General features: G+C 36.6%; 1 long non-coding RNA gene and 1 pseudogene across 1 annotated transcript in view; one reads left to right on the top strand and one right to left on the bottom strand.

Moving 5' to 3' along the window:
* LOC129523768 (uncharacterized) overlaps positions 1-21,956 on the top strand; it is a 230,615-nt gene that overhangs the window by 178,486 nt on the left and 30,173 nt on the right. The window lies entirely within an intron of this gene.
* On the bottom strand, positions 3,083-5,290 carry LOC101154214 (heat shock cognate 71 kDa protein-like; annotated as a pseudogene).

Genomic DNA, 21,956 nt, shown 5'->3' with positions numbered 1-21,956 from the left:
GGTTGATAGTGTTTACATTTTCTCTATCCTTGCTGATTTTCTTTCTACTCCTAAATCAGTTATTATTGAGAGAATTATCAATAGAAAAGTTAAAATTTCCTGCAATTTTTGGGAATTTTATATATTTTCTTAGGATCAGTCAGCTATTTTTTTGTGTATTTTGAATATCTGTCATTTGGTGCAAGCATATTTATGTCTTCTTAATAAAATGACCTTTTATTACTATAAAATGTCCCTCATTATCTTTGGTAATATTTCTTATCTTGAAGTCTTTGTCTGATACTAACATAGGCACTCAAGACTTGATTTAAGTGTTTGCATGTTATATTTTGTCCATTATTTCATTTTTACTATTTGTGCTTTTATACTTATATGTATCTCTTGTAAACAGTACGCAAATAATGTTATTTTATCCAGTCTGACAATCTCTGTCTTTTAATTAGTATGTTTAGTCCATTTATGTTTAATGTAATTGTTAATCTGGCTAGATTTAACTTGCTATTTCATTTCTAGTTGTTCAATTTTGGTTTGGTTCTCTTTCCTCCTCTTATACTGCCTTGTTTTGTATTAGCTGAGTATTTTTAAAATACTCAATTGTATCTATTTACTTTATTGGCTAAATATGCTAAATTCCTTTATTGTATCATCTCAGTAGCTGCTTTTAGCACTATTATATGTATTCTTAATTTATTTTAGTCTACCATAAATATGTGACAGTATGGTTTCATTGTTTTTATACATTTTACTTCTACATATGATATAAATAATGTAACATATTTTGTTTTTACTTTGCTTAGTCAATTAACTTTTAATAAAAAAGTATTTTCTATATATTCTTCTCTATTTATGCATTAACTTCTCTGTTTTTTTTTAGCCAAAAACCTTCCATCAATTTTACCTGTAATGTAATTTTGCTGGTGATGCAATCAATAATTTTCTTCCCTCTCTACATGTGTAGTAACTTTTTGTTATTGCTGAACATTGTGGTTGCTACATTGTTGAGAATCTGAGTTTTGTAATCTTAATTTAAAAAGTGTTAAATTTTATCATGACAGTTAATTACTGGTACATCAGCTTTAACTTTTCACTCTTGTTTTTCAACTTTGTTAGGATGGGTCTAGAGTAGTTTTTACTTCTAAGGTATAACCTGTGTGGCTTTCAATAGACTATCCAGGATACTAGGTGAGGTCTCTCAACTCTGGCTTGTAAGAGCTCCTAAGTATCTTAACGTTGCTCAACCTCTTAAATATATGTTTAGCTTACAGACCTCAAATTATTTTCTGCCAGGCCTTGTGGATTCTTGCTGTATGCATGCAAAACCTAATATTTAACAAAAGACTTATAGAGATCCCTAAGAAGAATTTTAGAACTGCTTCTCTGCATAATTTTCTTATCTCTGGCACCATGCCCTACAATAGTCAGCTGCCTAAGTAGTCTCATCCTCAACTCTCTGCCTCTTCATTTCACTGAAATTTCCATACTCTGCTTGGGCTTTATCTCTTTGGATGATGATTTAGGAAATATTCTCAACTGAATGGAGTAGTCATTGGGCTCACTTGTTTCTATTTTGCAAAGATCAACATCCTGTGCTATCTGTTGTACCAAAACTAAAAACAATTGCCTTATATGTTTTGTGCAGCTTTACATTTGTATATGGCAAGAAGGTCATGATCTCAGTTGCTCTGTTATGATTAAAGCTGAAAATCAAGCTAAAATGTTTTTGAAAAAAATCAGTTGCAGACCACAAGATCTTTCTCCCAATGCAATACAGTAAGTATTCACTTACTGTCAATAGATTCATAGAAAGTGCAACTTTAAGCAAAACAGTGTATAATGATACCAATTTTAACTTAGGCTAATTTATATATATGAGTTAAGGTGAGGAGAGGGGCTAAGATAGAAGCAGTAAACAATTAATTCAAAGAATGACAGATAGCAATAAGTTAATGACCTACATATCTGGATATGGAGATGGAGAAAAAGGGGGTGGAATGGGATGGGGATGATTAGATTCTGAGAACATATTTTAGATAGAGATGAAAGTGAAGGTCTTTCTAACAAAGGAGAAATTTCAACTGAGATAGGAACAATGAAAAGGAACTCGTCCTGCAGAGAAAAGGGTGAAGAACACTCTTGATAGAGAAAACAGCATGTCCAAATGTTAGGAAGAGAGAAATGTTTGGCACATATGAGAAAATATGCTTAACAGGAGTAAGGAAGAAGTCAATGGGATTGGCCAAATCTATAATTTCAGATCAAATTATGTTATGTCAATTTTAAAAATATTTTTCAAATTAACACTAAAGAAACTTAGAAGGGTTTTAATCAGATGCATGCAGGATTTATTAACATTTTAAAGAATTACTTCTGCCACTATGTGGAAAGCAAGCTACAGAAAAGTCAGAACAGAAAAAATAGAAAGAGTATTTTGAAGCTATTTAAAAATTGATAGGGGCTGGGCACAATGGCTCATGCTTATAATCCCAGCACTTTGGGAGGCCAAGGAGAGAGAATGGCTTGAAGCCAGGGGTTGGAGACCAGCATGGGCAACATAGTGAGACCCTGTCTCTACAATAAATAAATAGGTAAATAGATAGCATATAGATAGATAGTGAGCATGGTGGCACATACCTGTAGTCTCAGCTACTTGGGAGACAGAGGCAGGAGGATCGCTTAAACCCAGGAATTCCAGGCTCCAGTAAGCTATGATCACAGCACTTCACTCCAGCCTGGGCTACAGAGTGAGACTCTGTCTCAAATAAAAACAAGGGGGATAGATTATAATTTCATGTCTATTTTAGATAACTGATAACATGTATTGGTGGATTATGGGAAACAGGTAAATCCATAGTGATTTCTAGCTGTAAGTACTTGGATGCATTGTGACTGTGTTTAGGGATATGGAAAATCTTTGGGACAGAGGAGGTTTGAAGTAACAGGGCAGAAAATCAGGGGCTTAGTCTTGAGCCAAAATTTGTCCAATTGTAATCTTCATTTTATCATTTTAGTTTGAAAGTTGAATCGTTTTGATAACTTTGGTATAATCAAAGTTATTGATAATCGAATTAAATTATTTTTAAGGTTTCTTTTTTTATGGTGCCAATTTTAAATAGTTTTATTTAAGACATTGCATTTTCCACTTACAATACAGTGTTTATAAAGTGCAATGTTATTTCCTTCCCCTGTGCATATGTTCCATATTCAAGTATTGAGACTGCCCAGTAACTTACTATAGCAGCTTAACTTTTTAAAACTGCCACAGAATTTGCAACAAATTTAGGTCCTTCAAATGTTTTAAATGTGTGGAACAATGCTATATCTATACTTGGGTTGGCTTAATCAACCTCTTCAATGGTGGGCCCTAAGGAAGCACCACCAGAGGGAGGAGCTCCACCACCAGGGAATCCCCCAGGCATTCTTCCTGGCATGCCTCCTGCACTCTGTTACAGCTTGGTGATGATGGGGTTGCAAACTTCCTCCAGCTCTTTCTGCTGATGTTCATATTCTTCCTTCTTGGCAGTCCGATTCTTATTGTGCCAGTTGATAATTTCATTACACCTGTCCAGAATCTTCTGTTTGTCCTCATCGTTAATCTTGTCTTGAAGTTTCTCATCTTCGACAGTTGCTTTCATGTTGAATGCATAGGACTCAAGTGAATTCTTGGATGACACCTTGTCCCTCTGCTTCTCATCTTCAGCTTTTTAATTCTCAGCTTCCTGGACCATACGTTCAATGTCTTCCTTGCTCAAATGGCCCTTGTTATTAGTGATAGTAATTTTATTCTCTTTTCCTGTACTTTAGTCCACAGCAGAGACACTGAGGATACCATTGGCATCAATGTCAAAAGTGATTTCAATCTGAGGAACACCTTGGGGTTCAGGAGGTATGCCCGTGAATTCAAACTTGCCAAGCAGGTTGTTATCCTTGGACATGGCATGCTCACCTTCATAAACCTGAATAAGCACAGCAGGCTGGTTGTCAGAATAGGTAGTGAAGGTCTGTGTCTGCTTGGTAGGAATGGTGGTATTACAGTTGATGAGGATGGTCATGACTCCACTAGCAGTTTCAATACCAAGGGAAAGAGGAGTGACGTCCAAGAGCAGCAAATCTTGAACATTTTCAGACTTGTCTCCAGACAGGATGGCTGCCTGGACAACCATAAGCAACAGCTTCATCAGGGCTGATGCTCTTATTCAGTTCTTTTCCATTGAAGAAGTCTTGGAGAAGCTTCTGAATCTTGGGGATACTAATAGAACCACCAACCAGGACAATATCATGAATTTGTGACTTGTCTGGTTTGGCATCTCAAAGGGCTTTCTCTACTGGATCCAGGGTGCCACAGAACAGGTCAGCATTCAGTTCTTCAAATTGGGCACAGGTAATGGAGGTATAGAAGTCAATTCCTACATAGAGAGAATCGATCTCAATACTGACTTGGGTGCTGGAAGAGAGAGTACGCTTAGCATGTTCACAAGCAGTATGGAGGCATCTTACAGCTCTCTTGCTCTCACTGATGTCCTTCTTATGCTTGCACTTGAACTCAGCAATAAAATGGTTGACCATTCGGTTGTCAAAATCTTCTCCACCCAAGTGGGTGTCTCTGGCTGTAGACTTGACCTCAAAGATTCCATCCTCAATAGTGAGGATTGACACACCGAAAGTGCCACCCCCCAGGTCAAAGATAAGCACATTTCTTTGTGCTCCAACCTTTTTGTCTGAACTTTTGTAAACAATAGCAGCAACAGTTGGCTCATTAATAATTCTAAGTACATTGAGATCAGCAATAGTTCCAGCATCTTTGGTAACCTGAAGCTGAGAGGCATTAAAGTAAGCTGGCACTGTGACCACAGCACTGGTAACAGTCTTCCCAAGGTAGACTTCTGCAATTTCCTTCATCTTTGTCAGAACAATAGAGGATACCTCCTCTGGATAGAAGCTTTTGGTCTCTCCCTTGTATTCTACTTGGACCTGGGGCCTGTCAGCATCATTCACTACCATGAAGGGCCAATGCTTCATATCAGACTGGACAACAGCATCATCAAATCTGCGTCCAGTCAGACGTTTGGCATCAAAAACTGTGTTGGTGGGTTTCATTGCAACTTGATTCTTTGCAGCATCACCAATCAACTGTTTAGTGTCCGTAAAGGCGACATAGCTTGGAGTGGTTCGGTTTCCCTGATCATTGGCAATTATCTCTACTTTTCCGTGCTGGAAAACACCCACATAAGAGTAGGTGGTGCTAAGATCAATACCAACTGCAGGTCCCTTGGACATGGTTGCTGGCCTGTAGCCCTGGTTCCGATAAAGAAGAAAGCCACAGGAACCCGAGAGCTGCAGGCGAGTTCAATGAGCTAGGATTTCTTAATATATATGTGATAATGTTTTAACTTTGATAATTGACTTTTATAATGACTTGAGTAGTCTTAAATTGTCTTTCATTTAAAACTTTTGTTCTTTTAAAAAAGCACCAAGTCTATGCTACTAACAAAAATTTCCTTTTACCATGTAGACTACTTGGGATGAAAATAACTTTTCATAATTACTATCATGAAGGGAGGAGAGTGGAAAGTTGCCAGATACTGCAGCAAGATATAAAGATGAATTCTTCAAATGAGGAAGCAAACTTTATCAAGTGGTTGAATTTCTTAGATCACCCTGTTGGACATAATTTCTTATAAACAAATTATGCAATCAGTGTCACGTTCATGCAAAGAGTCTTTTAACTTAAAATTCATTACAGGTAACACTTTCAAAAAGAAGTTCTGTAGTCTTGCATACTATTTACCACACCATATTTACTGCACTTAGCTTCATTATGGAGGAAAGAATAGTAAACTATCGATAACTGAGACAATAATCATATTCATTGGTGATGAGTCAAACAGGTTATACTTATTTTTTAAAATAAAAACATTTGTAAATTTTTCTCTACGTTTTTAAAACAACAGTTTAACAATAGCAGTTCTGTTATTTTAGCTTTAATTTTTTGTACCAACAGTTAATTTGCTCATGCCCAAAGATTTACATTTATAAAAAATGTTCTGCCATGCAAGTTTTAAGAGATTTTTGAATTGTTGACAATACTCAGCACAGTCACATGTCTCTCATAAATCCACCCAAACTTAAGAACCAATTTTCAGTGCAACTCATGAAGACAAAGAATAGCCATTATAAACACATTGTTGAAAATCACTTAAAAAATCATTTAATTTTTTTGCATTTAATATTTTTTCAGCTTTCTTAAGATATAATTAACAAAAATTGTATATATTCAAGTTGTGTTATGTGAGGTTTTGATACATGTATACATAGTAAAATAATTACCACAGTTAAGCTAATTATACTATACCTAGTAAAATAATTACCACAATCAAGCTAATTAATATATTTATTATCACACATAATTCTTCTTCTTGTGGTGAGAATACTTAAGATCTACTCTCTTTCTTTTTTTTTTTTTTTTTGAGACGGAGTCTCGCTCTGTCGCCCAGGCCGGACTGCGGACTGCAATGGCGCAATCTCGGCTCACTGCAAGCTCCGCTTCCCGGGTTCACGCCATTCTCCTGCCTCAGCCTCCTGAGTAGCTGGGACTACAGGCGCCCGCCAACGCGCCCGGCTAATTTTTTGTATTTTTAGTAGAGACGGGGTTTCACCTTGTTAGCCAGGATGGTCTCGATCTCCTGACCTCATGATCCACCCGCCTCGGCCTCCCAAAGTGCTGGGATTACAGGCGTGAGCCACCGCGCTCGGCCAAGATCTACTCTCTTAGAAAATTTCAGGTATATAATACATTATTATTAACCATAGTTGCCATGCTATACATTAGGGCTCCAGAACTTATTCATTTCATAACTTCAAGTTATAAAAGTCACGATAAAAGTTTGTGCCTTTTGCAAGTTTGTACCTTTTGATGAACATCTTTCCATTTTCCTCAGTCCCCTGCACCTGGAAACCACCCTTCTAAACTGTTTATATGAGTTCACCTTTTTTTAGATTCCACATATAAGTGAGATCATGCAGTGCTTGTGTTTCTGTGTCTGGCTTATTTCACTTAGCATAAAGTCTTCCAAGTTCATTCATGTTGTCATAAATGGATTTCCTTTTTTAAGGCTTAATAATATTCCATTGTATATATATTCCATACATATGTGTGTGTGTGTGTGTGTGTGTGTGTGTGTGTATATATGTATTTCATATGAATTTCATCTGATGACTTACACTTAGGTTGTTTCCAAATCTTGGCAATTGTGTTGCAGTGAAATGGGAATCCAGATGCATCTTTGAGATGGTTTTGTTTCCTTTGGATAAATGTTCAGAAGCCAGAAGTGAGATTGCTGGATCATATGAGTTTTATTTTTAATTTTTTGAGGGATTCGTATACTGTGTTCCATTATTACTGTATAATTTACATGTCCACTGACAATGTACATGGGTTTCCTTTACTCCTCATCTTTGTCAACATTTGTTATCTTTTGACTTCTTGGTAATAGCCATCCTAACAGGTGTGAGGTGATAGCTCATTGTGGTTTTGATTGACATTACCCTTATGATTAGTGATGCTGAACACTTTTAAAAATATCTGTTTGCCATTTGTATGTCCTTTTTAGAAAAATATTTATTCAGATCCTTTTCCCACAGATTTTTCAATCTGTGCCTTGTTTTATTTTTCATTATTGAGTTGTATGATTTCTTTTTGTATTTCAGATATTAACTCCTTATGGATACATGGCTTTCAAATATTTTCTCTCATTCCATAGTTTGCCTTTTGATTTTGCTGATTATTTCCTCCGCTATGAAGAAACATTTTTGTTTCGTGCGGTGCAATTGTTTATTTTTGCTTTTGCTGCTTGTGCTCTGAAAAATTATTGTAGAGACCAATGAATATCAAAGAACTTTTGCTCTTTTTTTTTTAGGAGCTTCTCAGTTTTAGGTATTGCATTTAAGTCTTCGATTGATTTTAAGTTGATTTTTGTGTGTGGTTTAAGAGAAGGGTTCAGTTTCATTTATTTTGTTTTTGCATGTTGATATCCAGTGTTTAGAAAAACCATTTACTAAAGAGACTGCCTTTTCCTCATCTTGTATTCTTAGTCTTTTGTCACAAATTAGTTGACCTTACCTGTGTGGGTTTATTTCTGGGGTACTTATGCAGAACATGCAGGTTTGTTACATAGGTATACATGTGTTTGCTGCACCCATCAGCCATCACCTACATTAGATATTTCTCCTAACGCTATCCCTCCCCTAGCGTCCCACGCCCTGACAGGTCCTGGTATGTGATGTTCCTCTCCCTGTGTCTATGTGTTCTCACTGTTCAGCTCCCACTGATGAGTGAGAACATGCAGTCTTTGGTTTTCTGTTCCTGTGTTAGTTTGATGAGATTGATGGTTTCCAGCTTCATCCATGTCCCCGAAAAGGACATGAACTCATCCTTTTTTATGGCTGCATAGTATTCCATGGTATATATGTGCCACATTTTCTCTATCCAGTCTATCATTGATGGGATTTTGGGTTGGTTCCAAGTCTTTGCAATTGTGAATAGTGCTGCAGTAAACATACATGTGCATGTGTCTTTATAGCAGAATGATTTATAATCCTTTGGGTGTATACTCAGTAATGGGATTGCTGGGTCAAATGGGATTTCTGGTTCTCAATCCTTGAGGAATTGCCATACTGTCTTCCACAGTGGTTGCACTAATTTACATTCCCACCAACAGTATAAAAGCATTCCTACTTCTCCACATCCTCTCCAGCATCTGTTGTTTCCTGACTTTTTAATGATCACCATTCTAACTGCCATGAGATGGTATCTCATTGCTGTTTTGATTTGTTTTTCTCTAATGACCAGTGATGATGAGCTTTTTTTCGTATGTTTGTTGGCTGCATAAATGTCTTCTTTTGAGAAGTGTCTGTTCATATCCTTTGCCCACTTTTTGATGGGGTTGTTTTTTTTTTTTTTTCTTGTAAATTTGTTTAAGTTCCTTGTAGATTCTGGATATTAGCCCTTTGTCAGATGGGTAGATTGCAACAATTTTCTCCCATTCTGTAGGTTGCCTGTTCACTCTGATGATAGTTTCTTTTGCTGTGCAGAAGCTCTTTCATTTAGTTAGACCCCATTTGTCAATTTTGGCTTTTATTGCCATTGCTTTTGGTGTTTTAGTCATGAAGTCTTTGCCCATGCCTAGGTCCTGAATTGTATTGCCTAGGTTTTCTTCTAGGGTTTTTATGGTTTTAGATCTTATGTTTTAAGTCTTTAATCCATCTTGAGTTAATTTTTGTATAAGGTGTAAGGAAGGGGTCCAGTTTCAGTTTTCTGCATACAGCTAGGCAGTTTTCCCAACACCATTTATTAAATAGGGAATCATTTCCCCACTGCTTGTTTTGTCAGGCTTGTCAAAGATCAGATAATTGTAGATGTGTGGTGTTATTTCTGAGGTCTCTGGTCTGTTCCATTGGTTTATATATCTGTTTTGGTACCAGTACCATGTTGTTTTGGTTATTTTAGCCTTGTAGTATAGTTTGAAGGCAGGTAGCATGATGCCTCCAGCTTTGTTTCTTTTGCTTAGGATTGTCTTGGGTACATGGGCTCTTTTTTGGTTCCATATGAAATTTAAAGTAGTTTTTGCTAATTCCGTGAAGAAAGTCAATGGTAGCTTGATGGGAATAGCATTGAGTCTATAAATTACTTTGGGCATTATGGCCATTTTCATGATATTGATTCTTCCTATCCATAAGCATGGAATGTTTTGATTATTCTAGCCTTTTAATATAATTTGAAATCAGGAGATGCCTGCAGTTTCGTTCTTCTTACTCAAGACTACATTAGCTATTTAGGGTCTTTTGTAGTTCTATATAAATTTTAGGGTAGTTTTTTTTTATTTTTGTGAAAAATTCATTGTAATTTTGATGAGATTTGCACTGAATTTGTAGGTCACTTCAGGTAGAATGGATAATTTGGCAATATTGATTCCATTTATTTATGTTTTGTTTAATTATTTTATCTGACTTTTATAATTTTCAGTGTAACAGATCTTTCACTTCCTTGGCTAAATTTATTCTTAGATACTTATTCTTTTTGATGCCTTTGGAAATAGGATTGTTTTCTTAATTTCTGTTTTGAGTAGTTGTTAGAGTATTAAAATTCTGACTTTTATGTTGATTTTTCATGCTGTAACTGAATTCATTTATTAGTTTTAACAGTTTTTTGTGGAGTCTTTGTGCATATAATATACTCTCAAAGAGAAGTAACTTTACTTCTTTCCTTCTTTTATTTATCCCTCTGACTCTTTAATTGCATGCCTTTTGTTTCTTTTTCTGCTGAATTGCTCTGGCTAGGACTTCCAGAATTATGTTGAATAGCAGTGGAAAGAGTGGGCATTCTTATCTTGTTTCTGTTCTTAATGGAAGAGCTTATAGTGGGCTTGTGGTATATGTCCTTTAGTATGTTGAGGAACGTTCCTTTTATACCTAATTTGTGGAGAGTTTTTATTATTAAAGGATGTTGAATATTATGAAATGCTTTTTATGCATCTATTGAGATGATCATATTATTTTTGTCTTTCATTTTGTTAATGTGTTGTATCACATTAATTGAATGCATATGTTGAACCATCCCTACATCACAAGGATAAATCCCACTTGATCATGGTGTATGATTCTTTTAATATTCTTTTATTTTAGATTTGCTAGTATTTGGGGAGGAGATATTTGCATTTGTGTTGATCAGGGATATTGGCTTGAATTTTCTTTTCTTGTAGTGTTATTGCCTGGCTTTGGTATCAAGGTAATGCTGGCCTCATAAGATGAGTTTGAAAATTTTTCTCCTCTTCAATTTTTTGGAAGAGTTTGAGAAGTATTAGTATTAGTTTTTTTTTTTTTTTTTAATGTTTGGTAGAATTTACCAGTGAAGCTATCAAGTCCTGGACTTTTCCTTAATAATAGATTTTTTTAAATTACTGATTTAATCTTCTTACTCATTGGTCTATTCAGATTTTCTATTTCTTCATGATTCCGTTTTGGTAGTCTGTATGTTTCTAAGATTTAATCCATTAAGTCTTTTAGATTATCCAATTTGTTGGTATATAATCATTCATGATAGTCTCTTAAGATCTCTTGTATTTCTCTGATATCAATTGTAATGTCTCCTCTTTCATTTCTAATGTCACTTAATTAAATTTTTTTTAGTCTAGTTAGATTTATCTATATGGTATATTTTTTCAAAAAAATGTTAGTTTTGTTGACCTTTCCATTGGATTTTCTCACCTGTTTCATTTTTTGTGGTTTCCTTCTTTTTACTGATTATGAGTTTAGTTTGTTCTTCTTTTTGTAGTTCCTTAAGATATAATATTTTATTGTTTATTTAAGACCTTTCTTTTTTTTGATGTGTTTTCTATGATGAAATTTCCTCTTCATACTGCTTTTGCTACATCTCATAAGTTTTGGTATGTATGTTTCCATTTTGGTATGTCTGAAGGTGTTTATATTTCTCCTTTAACCTATTGGTTGTTCAAGAGAGTATTGTTTGATTTGCATATATTTGTAAGTTTTCCAGTTTCCTTCTATTATTGATTTATAGTTTCATGCCATTGTGTTTGAAAAAGATACTTGATATTATTCCAATCTTCTTAAAAATTTTAAGACTTGTTTTGTGGCCTAACATATTATTATCCTGGGGAATGTTCCATGTACTCCTGTGAGAAATGTGTATTCTGCTGCTCTTGGATAAAATGTTGCATGCATATATGTCTGTTAGGTTCATTTGGTCTAAACTGTTGTCCAAGTCCAATATATCCTTGTTTTTGTATGATATCTATACATTATTGGAAATGAGGTATTGAAATCATTTATTATTATTGTACTGCTGTCAATTTCTCCTTCAAGTTCTGATAATATTTGCTTTATATATTTAGGTGCTCCAACATTGAATGCATGTATATTTATCATCACTGTATCTTCTTAATGAATTAACTTCTTTATCATTATATAATTATTTTCTTTGTCTCCGGTTAAAGTTTTCAACATAAGGTCTTTTTTGTCTGTTATAAGCATAGCTAACCCTGCTTTTTTTTGGTTTCCATTTGTACAGACTATCTTTTTCCATCTCTTTGCTTTTAGTGTATGTGTGTTTTTAAAGCTGTAGTGAGTCCTCATAGTCGGCATGTAGTTTGGCCTTTTTCTTTAAAAAAATTATCCATTCAAGTCACTCTTTGTCTTTTGATTGGAGGATTTAATTATTTTACATTCAAGGTAATTATTGATAGGTGAAAACTTAGTGTTGCCATTTTGTTAATTATTTTCTGCCTGTTTTCTAGATTCTTGGTTTCTTTCTTTCTCTCTTGCTGTATCTTTTGTGGCTTGATTTATTTTTAGAGGCCTGTTTTCATTTTTTTCTCTTTATTTTTTGTATATTTACTGTAATTTTTTTCTTTGTTGTGATGAGTCTTATATAAGACAGGTTATAAACGTTTATTTTAAGCTAATAACAACTCAACTTTAATCATATATGCAACCTCTGCCCTCTTGCTCATCTCCTCCTGCATTTATGTCTTTGATGCCATAATTTACATATTTTGTACTATATATCCATTAACAAATTATTATAGTTATTTTTAGCCCTTTTGTCTTTTAACTTTTTTACTAGAATTATAAGTGATTTTCAAACTATCATTTACAGTGTTATTCTGAATTTGCCAAAGTATTATTTACTTTTACTCATTAGTTTTTTCTTTTTTTTTCTTTGAGACGGAGCCTCACTGTCGGCCAGGCTGGAGTGCAGTGGCCTGATCTTGGTTCACTGCAAGCTCCGCCTTCCAGGTTCACGCCATTCTCCTGCCTCAGCCTCTCAAGTAGCTGGGACTACAGGTGCCCGCCACCACGCCCGGCTAATTTTTTGTATTTTTAGTGGAGACAGGGTTTCACCGTGTTAGTCAGGATGGTCTCGATCTCTGGACCTCGTGATCCGCCTGCCTCAGCCTCCCAAAGTGCTGGGATTACAGGCGTGAGCCACCATGCCCAGCCTACTCGTTAGTTTTATAATCCTGTTTTTTTTGTTATTGTTGTTACTAATTAATGCCCTTTATTTTCGGCTTGAAGCTGAATTTCATTAGCAATTCTTTTAAGGCAGTTCTAATGGTAATAAACATCCTCTTTTCTTTCTGTTTTGTTTTTCTGGGAATGTGTTTATCTCTTCTTCATTTTGAAGGACAGATTTTCCAGGAAAGGTATTCTTGGTTGGCAGTTTTTTTTTTTTTTTTTCATTCAGCACTTTGACTATATCATCCTACTGTTTCTGGACCTGCAAAATTTCTCCTGAGAAATCTACTCTACCCTTGTGGAATTTCTCTTATATAACATAATTTTCTTTTCTCTTCTGCTTTGAACATTGTCTTTGATTTTTGATAGTTTGATTAATATATCTCCATGAATTTTTGAGGGGGTTGAATCTATACTGGACCTATGAGCTTCAGAAGTACCTGAATATCGATATATCTCCTCAGATTTGGGAAGTGTTCAGCCATTATTTCTTTGGATAATCTTTGTGCCTCCTTTTCTCTCTTTGGTAATTGAGACTCCTATAATGCAGACATTAGCTCTCTGGATGATTCACCGTAACTCCTGTAGCTTTTTTTAGTCTTTTTCCTTCTTTTTTTTTCTTTTATCTCCTCTAACTAGATATTTTACTTGACCATTTTTGAGTCTACAGATTCTTCTGCTTCATAAATTCTTTTGATGCTCTTAATTGCATTTTTTACTTTATTCACTGTATTCTTCATCTGTAGGACTTCTGTTTATTATTATTATTATTTCTATTTATTTCTTGACCTATTTATTTTGTTTAAGTTTTGTTCAAGTTTCTTTCTTGAACTATTGTGTTTCTAATATCATTGAGTTGTCGGTCTGTTTTCTTGTATCTTGCTGAGTTTCTTTAAAACATTTATTTTGCATCCTTTGTCAGGTAATTTGTATATCTCTGTTTGGGGCTAGTTACTGGAAAATTATTGTGTTCTGTTGATGATGTCATGTTTTCTTGGCATTTCATGTTTCTTATTGCTTTGTGTAGATGTCTGAACATTTGATAGAGCAGTCACCTCTTCAAGAATTTATAGATTGGTTTCAATGGAGAAAGACCTTTACCTATGGGTGGGTGTGAGGATGCTGGCTGGATAAGGTGTAGCAATCCTGGCTCTAGTAGGGGTGCAGAGACATAGTCTGCATGAAGTTTCATTCACTGAGATCAGCACTGGCAAAGGTTACAGGTCCCAGGCTGTGGATGTATGCAGCAGAGAGTGTTGTTGGAATATTTGGTGGCAAAGCCTGCTGGGATCCTCTTGATATCCTTTTCTCCCACAGAGGAAATTGTGGCCAAGAGTTTCTCTCTTAGCATGGCTCAAGCTCGCTCCTGGGTGCACTTTAAGTGGCAGTAGTGCCAGTATCTGATGTATAGCACCCATGGAGCAGCCTTGGAGCTGAGGTCTGGATTATAAGTACACATAAAGGGACTTCAGGATCCGAGGTGGTAGTTGCACCAGTCCCTGGGGTACAAGTACACCTGCTGCAGTGTCGGTAATGGTGTGCAAGGCACAGATGCTTGTGTAACAGCTGGAAAGATGGGGTTCAGGGTGCAGGCAATGTGCAGCACTTCGTTAACACTAATGTCCAAGACACAGCTACTTATGGCACAGTCATAGAGACAGGGTCTGGAGCACAGGCATGTGCAGACTAACTACTTTTTTAGGTCTGCAGTGTAGATGTGCCTGCTGGAGTGGCATCTATGTTGTCTGTGGTGCAGGTTTTCACAGAGTGGTTGTGGAGCTGGAGTCTAGCTTGCAGATACATGTGGAGTGACAGTGGCTCTAGGGTCTAGGGTATGGGCTCATGTGTTGTGCTGGTGGCTTTAATTTCCAAGGTGTGGGTGCTTGTAGTGTGGCCACAGAGCTGGGACTGGAGCATGGGAATCTGTGGAGCATCCATGTTTCCAGGGTCTGAGGTATGTGCAGGGTTGGTGGAGGTGGAGGCCCTTTTTCTAGGATGGCACAACAGCAGCTCCTTCTAGGTGGCAGGGAGCACAGAAGCATCTCCCACTTTTGGGGTTCTGTGACAGTGATGGCTGCTGGTTATCTCAGTGATGAAAGCTCTTGATGTCCTCTGAGGAGGAGGCTGCTAGCATCTTTGTTGCTGAACACTAAGGGGATCTTTACTGTGAAAGCTATAAGGAGTGCATGGCTGAAACGGGCTGTTGAGGTCCTCAGTGGCAAAGTCTTCTAGGGCCTTCCACATAATAGGTCGCTGGGGACTGTGGTAGCACATGCTGCATGTTCATATGGAGCATTATGACAGCCACCATCTTTTTTCTTCGTTCTTAGACATCTCCGGATATCTCAAGTATGCTAATTGCTGATCTTCCAGCAAATCTTTTTATGCAGTTACTTTCCATTTTTTGCTCCCCTGTGTTATGGCAGGTTATTAATTAGACTCTTGATCCCTCTCTGGGCTATTTTTATTGGTGCATGACTGTCTAATTTTTTGTTTGTAGTATCTGGTCTAGTATCTTCTATTCTGTTATCTTATTAACATCAACCTTACATTTAATCAGTCATTTAAAGGAGAAGACAAACTAAACATTTTGCATGGCCCATTTTACTGTGCCAGTTTTTACATAAATTCATTTTTCTTGAATTTACCTTGGAATAAACAATTCAGTTGCTCCATCCAATGTATTAATGCAATTTTGTTTAGTTACTTCATTCATATTTTAACCTAATGCTAAATAGCTAAACAGCCTTTTGTTTTAAAAATTTTTCAAACCTAAACTTTTTTATATTTTGAAATCAACCATTGTTTTTTCCTCAAGTTCTCTGATGAGGTTTTGCTGTACTTGTCGTGGGGTAAGTTTTCGTGGAGGAAGAGCACTGGATCAAGAACTGAGGGATTGATCCTAGCTTTGACTTGTGGTTACAGAATTGTTTGACCTTGGGTAAGTCACTGAAATGTATTCAACCCCAGTTTCCTCATCTGAAAAAGGCAATCATATCTAAAAAGACACTCTGCTTAAAATTATACAGATTCATGCTACCATATTCTGCACACTGTTACATTGGGCCAAATATATCTAACTACTTAAAAGACTATAGGTCTTGTACATGATGCAAGACAACTTTTTAGGACTGGGAAGTGAACCATGTGAAAATAAATATTGGTTGAATTGCTTTGTTTCTATTTAATATTAAACTATAATGACACATTGTTCCATATAATATTATTGCTACAGTCTGAATGTTTGTGTCTCCCCAGATTTATATGTTGAAGTCCTAGTCCCCAACATGATGGTATTTTGAGTTGAGGCTTTTGGGAGGTAATTAGGTCATGAGGGTAGGACCCTTATGAATGGGATTAGTACTCTTAAAAGAATATACAGGAGATCCGGGCACGGTGGCTCACACCTGTAATCTCAGCACTTTGGGAGGCCGAGGCGGGAGGATCATGAGGTCAGGAGATGGAGACCATCCTGGCTAACACGGTGAAACCCCGTCTTTACTAAAAATACAAAAAAAATTTGCCGGGCATGGTGGTGGGTGCCTGTAATCCCAGCTACTCGGGAGGCTGAGGCAGGAGAATGGGGTGAACCTGGGGGTGGAGCTTGCAGTGAGCTGAGATCGCACCACTTGACTCCAGCTTGGGTGACAGATGACAGAGTGAGACTCCGTCTAAAAAAAAAATAAAAAGAGTATACAGGAGAGACACAATCTTTCTCTCTTTCTACAATGTGAGGATACAGCAAGATGGTTACCCTCTGTAGGCCAGGAAGAGAGCCCTCACCAAGAACCGAATTGGTTGGCACCTTGATCTTGGACTTCCAAGCTCCTAGAACTGTGAGAAATAAATGCCTGTTGTGGTAAGCTACCCACTCTGTATGGCACTTGTTGTAGCAACTCATGCTGACTAAAATAATTATCTATAAAACATCAGAATAACTATGATAGAAAAAAAGACCTGTGATAATTTAAATAGAAATTATTTATTTATATTAGAAATGCAATAAAATTGGCTTCTACAGAATGTTCTAAGTTTGTATAGTACTCTTTTCTTATTAGGTGAGACATAAAAGGTGAGTAATTACTGCCTTATTCTGTACCTTTTGCTCCTGTCATTATTGGCAAGAGACATTTTAACATTAAAGGTGAGATAACCAATCCTCCAATGCACAGCTAGCTTTCCTCACTTGACTCTTTTGATAGCCTTAGATGAATCAATTAAGTAAGAACATTTGCTAATTTAGCTTCAAGAGTATAGGCTTGTTAAAAAGGGGAAAAAGGAAGTGAAATCATGGGCTAGTGTCTTTTTGCAGTGACTTGAAATACTAGATTAAAACAAAGCAATTACTTACATAGTTGTTTTAAGTTAATTAGTTTGGCATCACTGCCCTGTATTTTTTTCCAGGAGAAGAATTTATTCATTCCATAAATAATTATTTATTAGACACTGTATAAGATATGACTTGACTAGGCTCTTAGGATAAAATGTATAAACCTATGCTCGTTCTTATTTAACAGAGGAGATTTATTTCAGCACTCTCTTAAGTAGTCAGGGCTTGCAGCATTCTCTGAGGAACAAGGGAGCAGTGATGGCCTGCATAAGTCGCCTTGGCAGCACTGATCATCTCTTGTCATAGCTCTAAGGAAAGAATGTGCAATCACTCTGAGTGCTTCTCTCTGAGTAGTTTTGCCTCCTGGCAAGAGAATACAAGGTCCTTGTCAGTAACAGTGATAACTCCAATAGCAGACGCTGAGAAAAGTAGGGCGGAACACCTCTATGACTTCTAAGTAGAAGTTTCATACTATGTTTAATAATGGCTGCAAGCCTTGTCTGATTTGGGATAAAAAAAAGCTTGAGAAGGTGACAAAGATTTCAGATCTCTTTAGGCCTTTGTTTTCAGGATGAGAGTGCTGCCTACTGTTTAAGGGCCTGTGTCTGTAAAGAAAAGTAAAAGAGGTCTCTCTCTCTCTCTGTCTCTCTCAACTTAACTCTTCTAATGGTTCCAGTGTGTGACTCATTCATTCATCCATGAAACAGATGTACAAGGTACATTAGCATACATTAGGCACCCGTTCCAGAAACCTTGACATGTTAACATCCAATAAAAATGTGGGTTGCCACAGTGCTGTTCTATCCTGTGTGGTCTGCAGGCAGCAATGAACTTTGAAGATATCTGCCTTCTGGTTTAACCTAATACCTAGAGATGATACAAATCTCATTTTTGTTTGTTATATTTTGGTGTTGTAGGTGGGTTGAAAATAGATTTTAGAGAATATTTGAAGAGTCCCAAATATATCTAATGTTTTTAAAGTCTCATTCTGTGAAAGGAATCCTTTTCACTATTTAAATAGAATTCTTTGGAGGAAGAACAGAGGCGTGACCTAAAGCCTGGCTTGCTGAGAAGTACTCTTCAAAACTATTCTTGGATTCACCAAGTTTGCAGTAAAAATAATGTGTGTGTGTGTGTGTGTGTGTGTGTGTGTGTGTGTAGGAATAGGGCATGTAACCTTCCTTTCACGAAGGGTCAAGATGAGCCTCTTATGTCTGGTGGAATCCTCTCTCTGTGCAGGTGGCCTCTGGAGCAGTGATATTTCTTCCAGGGGAACTTTGGAGTGTTGTGATGGGCCTTACTAGTCTGGGGGCATATTGCACCCAATTCTCCTTCTTTGAATTGTCACCTCCAAACAGATATTTTCTTTTTCTTTGCCAGGGAAGTCCAGGTTGTGTGGTGCCTGAAGCTTATGCAATTTTGGGAGCCCTTCTTATAGAAAAAGAAAGTAAAATTGTGAAAACAAAAATACCTAATCGTATAAAGTAGTTACAATACACTATAAATTTTAAAAGCTGATAAATACTACAAGTATCACAAATCTCAGAAAAATTACACATTTACAGTCTTTGTTTTTCCTGCTTCTGTGGCCTCATGGTCTCTGACCACCTCTTTATGTAGCAATGATTCATGTAGTTATTTTTCTGAGAGAATAAAAAGTCAATCTTTTCTGTAATATGGTCAATTTAATTATTTTTAATTATGGATAATTTTTAAAAGTGTATATTGTTGTTATTACTTGTTATTGGTGATACTATGTACCTTTTTGGGATTTTTGTGAAATTTGGGAAAACCTCTATCAAGAGTCTTTCATATACACATTTTAAGATCTAGAATTTCCTGCAGATAATCTTCTGGATACATCATTTCAAACTTTCTTTCTTCTCTACTAGGTTTTGTTGCTATCCTCAAACCTTGCTCATCCTACATAATCTAGCTCCAGGTATCAGAGTGTCATTTCATGATGTGCCCCTGACCATGCCCTTTTGTGTCATCTAAAGAGTAAGTCAGTATAGACATTAGAGGGAGTATTCCTGAAAACTATTTCTATGCCAGAATTGTTGGCACTAATTAAACTATACTTGGAAGTAATGGCAAACTATATAAATATATATTCCACTAAAAACTTCTATCTTTAAATCAACTGCCTCCTATTCCTAGATTCTCATGGCTACTGCAACAGCATCTTATAAGGGGAGTTGTGACAGAGAGGAAGTGGAAATCAGCGTTGCTCTTAGAACTGGAAAACTAGGGCCTCTACTCTAGGCCCTGGATTTTAGAGAGTCTCTCTTGAGTCCTTCCCCATCCATGCCACTCCCCACAGGTTAAGGAGACTGAAGGGCCATGGGATATGTCCACTTAGAGCCAGTGCCTAACCCCACTCTTACCCCCTGCACTCCTTACCACCATGATCCAGATATCTGGGAACCTAGAACTTCCTGCCCGGCATAGCCTCAAGCCTATTTCCAAGGAATCACTGAGCATCTCTCCCAGCCATATCCTGTCATTCTTCACTCCTGCTATACAACTCCTTAGACCTGTAGAAGTCTGGGGTGGGGCGTTTGCAGGAATGGAGGTGGGTAGAGTACAGATGGAGTGCAGATGGAGGTAGTTAGAGTGACATACATGTCCAAGACCTTTACCTAGCAAGATGGAGTCTGTAGTATTAAGGGAGGTGGGCTGCAGGATGGAGACCTTCATCTATATTTTTTCACAAGTCCCACAAATATTAGAAGTGAATCTTATTGGAGAGAAATAACAGGGATATGAACCACTTGAGGTAAAACAGCTTGCTTTTTCATTTTATACAAAAATATGACCACATGAATGCATTGCTAGCATCTCTCAGGGACTTGGAAGGGGTCTATGCAATTGTGCGGTTCTGAAGATTACACTGCATTAGCTTCTCAGCAAATCTCCTGTGTTCTTTGCCATTAATAAAACTGTACATCAAGACAATGGGCCTGTTGGCATCTCTCCATCAATGACATCATCTTCCTATTGAAAAGTCACTCAAGGGCCTTATGTATTATTCTAGAAAATCATTAGTACTAATCATTGTCATACGTCACTTATCCCAAATTCTTTTATCTAGTAAAATTAACTACATTTTAACAATATCAAGAAATTCTGCAATATGTAACAGCATGGATGAACCCTGAGGACATTATGCTAAGTAAAATAAGCCAGTCTGAAAGACAAATATTTTATGATTCCAATTATATGAGTTATCAAAAACAGTCAAATTCATAAAATCATAGTGAAATAGTGATTGCTAAGGGCTGGAGGAAGGGAAATGAGGAATTACTAATCAACAGGCATAAAGTTTTGGTAGAGCAAGATGAGTAAGTTCTAGAGATCTACTGCACAACACTGTACCTATATTTAACAACACTGTGTTTTACACTTAAAAATTTGCTAAGAGATTAGAGCTCATGTTAAGTGTTTCTACCACAATAAAAAATATTGAGAAACCAAAATCAAAAAGAAAAACAAATTTGTTAGCTAAAATCAAAAACAAAATTTATTCAGGTTCATACATTCTAGTTACTGTAGAGTTCTCCAGTCATTAACATAGTGACTATATGTGTCTTCTGTAGCAAGGTTTTAACACCATTATCTTTTGACCCATTTCATAGTATCAGAAGTAACATATTAGAAAGGAATGGAGTCAGCATGCTAGAGGCAGCCACGCAGAAAGTGGAAACAAATGATGGCTAAAGACTGACAGAGATAGAAATTATTCATTCAGCAAATATTTGCTGGGTACTATGCGCCAAAAACTGGTTTTGGTCACAGAGATATGGATGTAGAAAAAAAAAAACACACAAAATTACTGCCATCTTGATGCCTATGCTTCATTAACAGATAATGACTTAAGGTGTCAATTTCTGCAGCAAAACAAGTATAATGAAACCTATTGGGTTTGGAAATGTGAAGTTTACTGATAACCTAGACATGAGCCTGATTATAGTGCATTTAAGTAAAAACGGCAGGGACAAAATTAAAAACACTTTTCAAATGGTTGGCTCTTGAGTAAGCTTGTCTAACCCACGGCCCACAGGCTGGAGGCAATCCAGGATGGCTTTGAATGTGGCCCAACACAAACTTGTAAACTTTCTTAAAACATTATGAGATTTTTTTTTTTTGTATTTTTTTAACTCATCAGCTATTGTTGGTGTTAGTGTATTTTATGTGTGGCCCAAGACAATTCTTCTTCCAATATGACCCAGAGAAGCCAAAAGATTGGACACCCCTGTTTTAGAGGGATGGAAAGTAATGGGGCAGTACCTGTAGGGAAAAGAAGGGTTGTTTATCTCATTAATGAAAGAAGTGTTATATTTTATACTGAGGGAGAAAATTCAGTAAAAAGGAAAAAAATGATTAGGCAGAGGGAATAGAGAGTTTTTTGGGTCGTATTTTTGATCAAGTGAGAGGTAATAAGATCTAATGGAGGAGTAGGTGTATTGTTCGTAGGAAGAGCAATGATATTCCATTAATGGGAGCAGGCGAAAAGGCAGGGAATATGAGACAGATGCAATTGGTTGGCTAATGCAATAGTAGGAATTTTGGAAGCTTTATTTTCTTTTTCAGAAAA

This window comes from Gorilla gorilla, chromosome 6 (assembly GCF_029281585.2).
Source record: "Gorilla gorilla gorilla isolate KB3781 chromosome 6, NHGRI_mGorGor1-v2.1_pri, whole genome shotgun sequence".
Lineage (NCBI taxonomy): Eukaryota > Metazoa > Chordata > Mammalia > Primates > Hominidae > Gorilla > Gorilla gorilla.
Note: the sequence above shows the minus strand (reverse complement) of the source record. Positions and strands in the feature narration are given on the sequence as shown.